Here is a 9,357-nt window from a genome sequence, read left to right on the forward strand (position 1 = left end):
AGAATAGAATAACAATAATTCATTCTAAAAACAGTACCAACGTCAAAACAGATATGTCATATATAAACCATTAACAACGTCAAAAACAGATAGGTCATATATAAACTATAAAAAGCTTCACGTCAGCCTGGTCAACATAAAAACATTTGCTCCAACTTTGAACTTTTGAAGTTCTACTGATTCAACTACCCGATTATGAAGATCATTCCACAACTTGGTAACAGCTGGAATAAAACTTCTAGAATACTGTGTAATATTGAGCCCTATAATGGAGAAGGCCTGGCTATTAGAATTAACTGCCTGCCTAGTATTACGAACAGGATAGAATTGCCCGGGGAGATCTGAATGTAAAGGATGGTCAGAGTTATGAAAAATCTTATGCAACATGCATAATGAGCTAATTGAACGACGGTGCCAAAGATTAATATCTAGATCAGGAATAAGAAATTTAATAGACCGTAAGTTTTTCTCCAACAAATTAAGATGAGAATCAGCAGCTGAACACCAGACGGGAGAACAATACTCAAAACAAGGTGAATAAAATAATTGAAACACTTCTTCAGAATAGATTGATCACTGGAAATATTAAAAGACTTTCTCAATAAGCTAATTTTTTGTGCAATTGAAGAAGACACAGATCTAATATGTTTCTCAAAAGTAAATTTGCTGTCGAGAATCGCACCTAAAATTTTAAGATTCATACAAATGTAAAAAAAAACATTATCAATACTAAGATCCGGATGTTGAAGAGCCACTGTCCTTGTCCTAATTACAATCATATTTTGGGTTTTGTTGGGATTTAACTTTATACCCCCTATTTTGCACCATGCACTAATTTTAGTTAAATCTCTATTAAGGGATCACCAACCCCAGACCTACATCCAGGGAATGGAATTGATGCAAAGAGAGTAGCATCATCGGCATATGCAACAAGCTTGTTTTCTAGGCCAAACCATATGTCTTGTGTATATAAAGAAAAAGTAATGAACCAAGAACACTACATATATATATATATATATATATATATATATATATATATATATATATATATATATATATATATATATATACATATACATATATATATACATATATACATATATACATATATATATATATATATATATATATATATATATATATATATTATATATATATATATATACATATACATATACATATACATATATATATATATATATATATATATATATATATATATATATATACATATACATATACATATATATATATAATGTATATATATATGTTTATATATATATATATATACATATATACATATATATATATATATATATATATATATATATATTTATATATATATATATACATATGCATATATATATATATATATATATACACACATATATACATACATATATATATATATATACATATATATATATATATATATATATATATATATATATATATATATATATATATATATATATATATATACATATATACATGTATATATATATATACATATATATATATATATATATATATATATATATATATATATATATATATATGTATATATATATATATATACATACATATATATATATATATATATATATATATATATATATATATATACATACATATATATATATATATATATATATATATATATACATATATATACATATATACATACATATATATATATATATATATATATATATATATATATATATATATATATATATACATACATATATATATATATACATACATATATATATACATATATATATATATATATATATATATATATATATATATATATATATATACATATATATATATATATATATATATATATATATGTATATATATATATATATATATATACATATATATATGTATATATATATATATATATATACCATGTATATACATACATATATATATATATATATATATATATATATATATATATATATATAATATATATATATTTTTATATATACATCAGAAATCTTGCAGAGATTATGAACAAAATCTAGACATACTATTGATTTAATTAACATTAGGATAAGTGTGCTACTTACACATATATATTTTAATCAGTATATTATTTGCTTTAAACCGTAATGTGTGTCTATAATACTTAGCTTTATATCTGTGCTTGGTATCAATATAAATAACTTTTCAAGGTCTCTCTCTTCAAGCAGGTTGCATTTCGTTATCAATATTCGTATTGCTAATTGCCAGATTAATCGACACCCCCGATCGTATAAGATTGCCTCCCTTAGGAGATCAACGCAACATATTGTCTCATAAAACGACCATTGTTTTTTTTTTTTCCCCAAACTTTCTCCTACATGGCCAAGTCAGCTCTGTTATATACCATTAAACGTACTTGAAAATAAAACACATGTTGGGAAGCCGCTTGTCTTCTCAAGCCCACTTTAATGCTCCAGGTAAATCCCTACCCCTTTCGAGGGCCAAATCCTTTGACAATGTTTATCCCTAGTAAATTTCTATGTTCAAATACTAGATTAGTAAGACCTCATCCAGTCCTCTTGAGTAGAAGATTTGAACCATCTGCTTCAATGCTTTCTTCATTGTAATCGGATTACCATCCCTTTGGCGGCTGCATTTCCTAAAGTTAAATCTCCTAAAGCCTCATTTTAAATCTTAGCTCCACCCTCTCTTGACATTTCTACACAATATTTTCCGCTCATTCCAGACAGGACGCCCTTTTGTTCACCGTGGCCACTGAACGTATCCATAGGCACACCTCACAATCTCATCCTGCAGAAACTGAGACATGAGGTGCCTCTCTCCTTCCCTGCTAAAGACGGACTTTTACCCGAGAAGAAAAGGCCAGATTTATTATAAGTGTTTGTGAACTTGATTGTGTTTGATATGAATAAGTCAACCATTCGTTCAACATCACTGCAAAATTTAATTCAGCGTAACTCTTTGTGAACTTGACTGTGTTTAATAAGAACATCCCTTATGGAGAAAAGGGCATTCGTTCAACATCACAACAGAAGTTAATCTATCATAATTCTTTGTTAAGTTAACTCTGCATATGTCAATAACTTGATGATAGTAAGTTAATGATCCGTGCGTATTTCTGCCCTAACCAAAGAATGTCTATATATTCTAAAACTCTTCAAGTGAACCCCCTTCACCACCGGTATAGACCCATCGTAGTTAGAGGCCCAAGGACGCCCAAGTTAAAAGGTACATCGTGATAATGGGACCGTTGTATTTAGTGTCTCCCTTTTAATAGTGGCGCAAAATATTGACCCCTTTTCACTGGCCTCAGTACCATGCATCAAAGAAGTAGTGCCCGAACAAATCCACCACATCTGTAACTGGTCCTTCGAACCGGATCCGAATCGGGACTTGAAGGAAAACCCAAGTACTCTAAAAATCAAGAGAAACCATACAAGAAAAACCTTATTAGTGATAAATGGAATATATATATATATATATATATATATATATATATATATATATATATATATATATATATATATATATATATACATTGTATATATATAAACAAATGAATGAAACTGTGGCCACATGGAGTCAATGCACGAAAAAAAAAAGAAAAAAGAACCAACATGAGGCCCCAGACGTACATGATGTAAGAAGATATTTCCCCCTCCACAAGATACATATATAGCCGCCCTTAAGACGCCCAATTCACAGAACTTAAGAAATTCCCTCAATCACCGCCCTCAAGAACCCTACTTTGCAACCCTCAAGAATCTGCTGTATTCGCCGCCCTGACAAATCCAACAAGCCACTAGAAAGAAATGGCCGCCCACCAATTCATGTGGCAAAACCGGCTGAGTGAGACACAAAATAATTTTGGAAAGCCAGAATCATTTCCTTTCCTATAAATCCTCCTATTTCACATCCTTTTATCACTTGACCTTTCTACCGTTATTTGCGATATGTAAGTAACTTTTGTATAAAACATAAAAATAATAAACTTTGCTCTATTCATAATATAAATCAAACCATTTATATCTAATGCTATTTTATTTGTGATTTTCCAGTAACCTTTAAAAAAGGCAACAATAAAATCCAAACTTTTGACCTATTTAATAAATATATCAACCCATTTTGTCTTACAATCCGTTATTTGCGATGTCACAGTAACATTTATACGAGTAAAATAAAACTCTAACCATTGTTCTATTCACTAAATATATCAACCCATTTGGTCTTACTCTGTTACTTGGGATGTCCCAATAACATTTATATCAGTGCAATCAAAACCCTAACCTTTGCTTTATTCACTTAATGAATCAAGCCATTTTGTCTCACGCTCCGTTATTTGCGCTGTTCAAGTAAATTTTATATAAAACATTGAAATATAAAATTTTGCTCTATTTACTAGGTAAATCGAACCATTCATTTCTCACGCTATACGTAAATTATTTTGTGATATCTCTAACATTTAAAATAAAATCAAGACATTTGCTCTATTCACTAAATAAATTAAACCATGCATATCTTACACTAGGATATTTGTGATGACCCAGTAGCATCTACATAGAAAATAAAATGAAAAACCTTTGCTCTTCTCACTTTTGATAAAACAAACCTTGTTATACCACATTGCGCTGCTTTATAACACCGGTGTCATAGAATTCCTTAAGTGCCAGAATAGGTCATAAAATAACCTTTGAATCTCTCTTCCACTCTACTCTGCGGCTCTATCTACCTACTGTACGTTCTACGTTGAGAATAATATTTTCAGATTTTCTTGTTTTCATCATTTTCAGTCCAGGTGATAAAAAAAATGTATTCCTTACATACGACTGGGTATAACGTAGTTCTTAACATAGCAAACGCACATCAAAGAAAATGTAATAAGTGAGGTGTAATTTTAAAGGTGGCTGCCACGCTGCAAAAGAATAACAACTTACCTTTGAGTCATTTGCTGAATTTTAGGATCTTCTCGGGATATAAAAGTTCCTCTCTCGGATCTAGAGTACCCTCAACCCAAACCTGCTTTGCTAAAAACCGAAAGTGCCATACCACACGTATCATGTGCTCTAATCTAACTCAAACCTAAAATTAACTCATGCACGTGATCCCTGAAGACTTCGGCCATTTGTTCAGTGATTTCCTGCTCAAACCTTAAAATTCAACCGAAATTTAATAACTATAGTGATTTTACAGTTATTTCTTCCATGATTGACTGCTGTAAACCTAATCCTAATCACACACGTGATTCATGCAACCTGCAATCAGTTGCTGAGTGATTTGCTGCTCATCCCTTAAAACATTTTCCTAAACACCATCACATTCGGGAATCTTGAATCCTAAATCTCATATTATGTTCTTTACTGCTCAAACCGATTAACCCTACAACCAAATTCGTGATTTCATGTCCCAAATCATGTATTCTGTGATTCGTGGCCAAGTGATTTGCTGCTCAACACTTAAACCCTTAATCTCTATGCCATCACATTCGCGATTCTCGCAGCCCCAATGGCATATCTGTGATTTGCTGCTCTAACTTGACCCAAACTTTTTACCTAATCGCACACATGACTCTTGCATTCCTAATCACATATTCTGGGGTTTGCTGCTCAACCCTTAAAACCTCAGCCGAAATTATTATCATTATTATTATTATTATTATTATTATTATTATTATTATTATTATTATTATTATTATTATTACTTGCTAAGCTATAACCCTAATTGGAAAAGCAGGATGCTATAAGTCCAGGTGCCCCAACAGGGAAAATAGCCCAGTGAGGAAAGAAAACAAGGAAAACAAATTCTAAGAACAGTAACAACATTAGAATAAATCCTTTCTATATAAAAATACTAAAACTTTAACGAAACAAAAGGAAAAGAAATTAGATAGAGTAATATGTCTGAGTGTACTCTTAAGCAAAGGAACTCTAACCCAAGACAGTGGAAAATCATAGTACAGAGGCTAGGGCACTACCCAAGACTGGAGTACAATAGTTTGATTTTTGGAGTGTCCTCCTAGAAGAGTTGCTTACCATAGCTGACATACCAAGAGGAAAGTACCCTCTGAACAATTACAGTGCAGTAGTTAACCCCTTGGGTGAAGAATAATTGTTTGGTAATTTCAGTGTTGTCAGGTGTATGAACACAAAGGAGAGTCTGTAAAGAATAGGCCAGACTATTCGGTATATGTGAATCGTAACCAGGGAGAAAAATCCAATGCAGTACTCTCTGGCCAGTCAAAGAACGCCATAAGTCTCTAGTGGTAGTATTTCAGCAGGTGACTGGTGTCCTGGCCAGCCTTCTACCTAGAAATACTATCACATTCTTGATTCATACAACCTCTAATTGCATATTCTATAATTTGCTGCTCTAACCTAACCCAAACAATAAACCTAATCACACATGTGATTCATGCAGCCACTAATAGCATATTCTGGGATTTGTAGCTCAAACCTTGAATTTCAACTTAAGTTAATCACTTCACTGAATTTTGTAGTCCCTAATCACGTAGTCCGTGATTCGGTGCCCAGTAACGCTGCTCAAACCGAATACCCTTAAATCATATTTATGATTTTGTGCCCCAATTGCATGTCCCATGATTTGCGACCCAATGATTTGCTGCTCAAACTGATGAACAGGACAATCACATTTATGCTTTCATACCTTCAGTCATGCATTTTGTGATTCACGGCCCAGTGATTTGCTGCTCTACCTTTAAGACCTTAGTTTAAATACCATAACATTCGTGATTCTCACAGCCCCTAATCAAATACTCTATGATTTACTGCCAAAACTCAGATCTACATCTGTGCAAACAAGTAACAACGGAAAATGAACACATCCAGTCCAGTATATCCGCCAGGGACCCCACTACCGTTAAAAACAGCCTTCAGCCCATCATTGATCCGGAAGATTCGACAATTGGTAAAAGACGTGAAAGTTGAGCTCCTCATCTTCGAGGATTACCCAGAACTCTTCTTCGACAAGGAGGAAACCTACCGGCTCAATGTGTACCTCTCGGCCCTTCAGTATGAAAGGACATTGTTTTACTGGAACCTTGAGCAGGAAGGCAACACAGCCCTACATCAGTCTGTCAAAGACAGTTACGTATGGCTCCCCTCTCTTGTGTTAGGCCACAGACGTACACGCTCACCAACTCTACCCAGTCAAAGGCTTCTCCGAAAACTTGTACACTAACCCAGATAGTACCAGCTGTACTTTACGATTCAGTGGCAGGAGTACTACGGATCACAGAATATTGAGAACCTGGTGCCAAGCCGCTGACTAGATCTCCACTCTCTAACCGGCTACCATGCCACATTGACTGCGCGATGGCTCCGCTGCCTGAACGACTACCTGGTCCTGTGAACTCCTCTCATTCAGCTCCCCCTGGTGACCAGCCAACTTTCGTGCCACCTCAGTCACTGACTAGCTCCCTCCCCTCTAAAAAGACGCCACGCCACATTGACCACCCGGCAGCCACACACCCTTCGAAGCAACCAGATCGTCTGAACTCTGCCCAGTTAGTTTTAGATTAACCACAGAAATGCCAATGGTGAAGCTCATTCATTCGTTAGGGCAAATTTAGGCTGAGTGACATTAACTCACTCTTATTAGATTACTCACAGATGCACAGTCAAGTCCATAGTAAATCAAGTTTTCCAGTTATATTGAACAAATTGTTGACTTATTCTTATCAAACACAGTCAATTTCCCAAAGGGTTGACAAAATAAATTTTGTAGTGATGTTGAACCAATGGTTGACTTATTCCTATCAAACGCAGTCAAGTTCATAAATAGTTATGATGAATCAAATTTTGCAGTGATATTGAATGAATGGTTGACTTATTTTTATTAAACACAGTCAAGTTCACAAGGATTTATGATAAATAAAGATTTGCTGTGATGTTAAACGAATTGTTGACTTATTCTTATTAAACACAATCAAGTTCACATAGAGTCGTGGTGAATTTGGTCTTTGCTTCGCAGGTGGTAAACTGTTTTGTGCCTTCATAGTCCCAGGTAATGTCCGTCTACGAGTAGGAAGGGGGCGTGCATTCTCCTATAGTAGAACCATTTTATGAGCGAACTTCAAGCTCATTTGCGGTGTTGTCGATTCTCCTTATTCCCAATGCCTTCGCTTCACTAAAAGAAGGGAAGGAAAATGACAAACTAGGAGATATGGCATACACGTTGCCACATCTTCCTTTGGTCAGTTAACTCAGACCTTTGGTCAAATCCTATTAAATGCTTGAAGATTAGCTACCGCATCCATTGTGTCGCACAATAGCCTTCCGTAAACACCATGGAGAGTTCCCCCCGCCACGTCGTGTTTTTTGCCCGGAAGAAAGAAAAATAGCATATGATGTCTCAGTTTATTTTTAAATGGGAAAAAGATTATGAAACTGTTAAATTTGGAATTGACCAAGCAATCAAACGTGTCACAAATGCAACCAACATATCAAAAACGACTTTGTTTCAGATTTTCAAGGAAAATTGGGTCAAGGCTACTAAGCATACTGATAACGTTATAAAGGAAGACATGAAAAATGACGTCTGTATTAACTAATTCATTGAATCTTTTATGATAAAACTAACTTCATCTGTCGAAGAGTCACCATAACCCCGTTTACTAAGTGAACCTTTGTTGTAAAAAGTTTTTGTCCATTAATTAAATAAATTTTAAAACAATACAATCACCAATGCAAATATGCTATATCAAACTTAGTTAATTAAATTCTTTGTAAAGAATCCTGTCTTTTAATGATCAATCCGAACTGAGAAGTTATCGTATTTGATATCAAAATTAAGATTATTTCTGTTAGTGTGATAATCTTTTTATAACAATTTTGCTCTTTGTTATATCTAAGAGTTTCAACTTGTCACAGCGTGGTTGAAAACAAAAAGATGGAATGAAGCAATTTAGAGAGAGTATCAAATTAAAGGATTATATTATTAGAAAGTTCAAATCCAGAAGAATGACTTATTAGCTGACCCTTTTTTCCTTTTCTTGTCTCGTCCATAGATTAAAGTGGTCAAGCCAGGTGTGCTTTAAAAATGACCAAAGAGAACTGGCACCGTCGCAAATGGGCTCCGAGTTCGCTCCTAAAATGGTTTGACTATAGGTGGTGTTGTCTGTTCCAATTTCGACAGGATGAAGCTGTGAGGTCCGCACACGGATGCGTCCATTGGCCACGGCGACCTTTTCTGGGATGAGTGGATATAATTGGGTAGAAATGCCAAGAGAAGGTGGTGCTAATATTTCAAAGCTATTGGTTAGGAAATTTAGCTTGAGGAAATGTAACCTTCAAAGGAATAGTAATCCGATTGAAATGGAGAAAGAACTGAAGCAGATGGTTT

Source organism: Palaemon carinicauda, chromosome 30 (genome assembly GCF_036898095.1).
Source record: "Palaemon carinicauda isolate YSFRI2023 chromosome 30, ASM3689809v2, whole genome shotgun sequence".
Lineage (NCBI taxonomy): Eukaryota > Metazoa > Arthropoda > Malacostraca > Decapoda > Palaemonidae > Palaemon > Palaemon carinicauda.